Genomic DNA, 3,107 nt, shown 5'->3' on the forward strand with positions numbered 1-3,107 from the left:
TACAAAGTCAACAGCCCTTTTGTATTATCAGCTATTAAAAGAAATCATTTACACCCCGTTTCAAGACTATGTTGAAATCATAAACATCAATAGCATCTGTCATATCTGGGACTCTAAGAAGATAACGCTTGTCAACTCTTGTTTAAGACCTGTCTGAACCTATAAAGGAGGTTTTTACGAGATGTACTTCAAAGCACCATGTCTTTGAGTGTCGACGGCAGCGCTGTTTCACTAACCTGCTCACACGTCCGCGGTGACACTCATCACACCCTGCAACCTGAGGACAGATGACTGCCCGCCTTTGCTGTTTACATGTGTGTTGCACATAACTACAGATATAGGGCGTGTCCTGCATCTCAGATATTTTTGCAATAGTCAAGAAATGAGGCGAATAAACGAGTTTGTGTCATGCAACGTGCAGGTGCCAAGACCAGACACACGTCTTTGTGCGCCATCTGCCGTGTAGTGTAGGAAACAGGTGACCATGGAGAGCCACTTAAAGGCAAGGGGTTACTCTAGAAATAAAAGTTCTCATAGTGAGTAAGATGTCTATTAGTAACTTAAAGGGATATCTGATATTTTTAGTTGCAAAGATAAAACTGACATAATAATATAAAGTAGTGTAATATAAAGTTGGTAATGTGCATGCTGGATCACTGTCACACTGCCATGGCTGACTGAGACAGCCCCCACCTGTGCTTTACCTACTATGAGAAGTCAAAATGTCTACTGTGGAAAAGGCCTTAAACGTTCCAGGAAGGTTTTCTGAAAGTTTTACAAACATAACCTTCGAGAAAAGTCCCTGGAACGTTCTCTAAAAGTTGTTTTTGTGGAACTTCTTTTAAAATGTGTTATAAGGATTGTTTTATCTTGTTTAAACTCGTCAATGAAACCATATTTAGGTTAATCTAAGAGCAAAATGAAGACTGGTCAAACTGTATTTGTGAAATCCCGCGAAGATCTCTTGAAAATAAGTGACAACGCCCGTGATGTGTAAGGCCTTTAACCTGAGGCAAATAATGGGAGGCAATTAGCTTTTGTTCTTTGAAGTCAGTTTAGTGCCTCAAAACCCTCATCAGTTTGTATTTTAAACTCATTAATTGAAGATAGATTTTGATCAAAGGTTGACCTCAAAATTGGAGATACAAAGAGAAGAAAAATTGTCTATAGCTGTGGCAAAGCGAGTCAGTATTTTACCTTAGTAGTTTTGACTAAATTTGGATTATTAGGCTTATAATTTTGTATGAAGTGAACCAAGGCCTAAATTTTGACACACATCGAATTTTTTATTTTTTCACCTTTCTTGGCAAGAATGGACCTCCATATCTTCAGGTTGCAGCTCAAAACTGGGCATACACAGCAGATCTATGGGGGGGGGGGGGAATTAGTGGGCTGAACTCATCATAACCCAAAGAATGAGAGTGAAACAGGGCAGGTTATTGCAGTTTTGAATGGAATTGAGCCTGAAATTACAGACTTGCATTGATTTTAAATGGAAAATGAAGGTCGTTCTTGCAGTTAAAGCCGGCTGGAGCTCTTGCCAGCTAAGGAACCAATGAAAATGATAGATGGCTATTAATTATAATAGATATTATGAGCAGTCAGTATCTAATTAGACTCATTGAGCAAGAGGAATCACACCGATACATATCATACACAGGTCATTACATACCATACAGTCAATAGCTGTCTCTAAACGTATTCACATAGACTTGTATGCCTTTCTTTGACTCTCATGGCTGCAGACCGCTTTGTACTTGATAAGCTACAAGGTAGGAGGACAACAAAAATGAGACAATAGTAACTTTGGCAGATAAATGTACAATAGGCCAAACAATGTAAACTTGCATGTATGTTTCTAAACCCCTGAAACAAGGTTGGCCAATCCCCTTTCATGTTGAGACAGGCAGGAAATACACTCCCTTGGCAGCACTGTCACACATAACGCTGTCTGAATGTACTGCTAACAAGCCTATGTTCTGACATTTCTTTTTGTCTGTAGGTCCCTAATTTTGGAGCCCAGATAGTCAAACTTAACATCTTGTATTATTTGCTGGAACCAGGTAGCCAATGTGTAATAATTATGCGTCCTTGAAGCGTTTCCAGGGGGTCACCTACAAGAAGAGCTGTAGTTTACACTTTTGTTCATCAGAAAATGGCACAGGTAGATAAATGTGCCTGGCTTTACATGAATTACATGATTTATCCTGCAGATTTACAGGAGACAGACTTATAAATGCAGTATCAATAGTTAACCACTAGATGGCAATCTGTGATAACAAAAGGTGAACTGTGAGGGGTGCAAGATTTTCTCTTTGCAACAATGCCTGCAGGTACGTGTGTAATTTTGTCTTTTGACAGATGTGCATCCATGTTGGGCTCGTGTACATCTGGTTTAATGCATGGTTTGCAGGCCTTCCTTGTTGACAGCACTTTTGGAATAATATTGTGCAAAGTAGGCTATAATCTCCAATCATCTGCAAGCGATTTTTTGATGTTTCCTCGCTGTGCAGCAAGATAAACAAGGCTAAAAGCTTCACTTAGCCCTTAAAAGGCCTCCAAGCAAGCTAAAAGTATATTACGCACTGAGGATGATTCATAACATCCTGCATTAACTTTGTCAGTTATAATCCATCATAAGGTAATAGTCTTAAATAAATCTCATAGTAATTGAGATGAATCCCTCATTTCAATGACAAGTCCGTTTTTTAAGACCCAATTACCACTTTGAGCTCCCTGGCCCGGCGGATGTGCAGAGTTCGGGCTGTGAGTGGAGAAGAGGGGGCAGCAAGTTGGCTGTTTCAGCATGCAGGACAAGATGGAGAGATGGACTCCGTCCAAAGAGGGATGAATATCTTCCTGGGCTGTACTGCATCAGAGGGCAGGTAGATTTATGACAAACGCACACAATCTTAATTTGTGCTCAGCCCGATAATGCATCTCAAGGCCAGAATAGTTCTGCTCAGTGTTTCTTAACTGGATGTTTCTTTAATTATATGTCAGAGGCCATAAAACTCAGGAGGAGATTTTCCCACAAAGCACTGTTTTACGTCTTGGCCATTACTGTAAATTACAAGCAACAAGAAAAGAGACTTGTGGAAAGAAAA

The sequence above is a fragment of the Trachinotus anak genome, unplaced genomic scaffold (genome assembly GCF_046630095.1).
Source record: "Trachinotus anak isolate AG129_WGS33_773 ecotype Australia unplaced genomic scaffold, CSIRO_AGI_Tana_v1 ptg000009l, whole genome shotgun sequence".
NCBI lineage: Eukaryota > Metazoa > Chordata > Actinopteri > Carangiformes > Carangidae > Trachinotus > Trachinotus anak.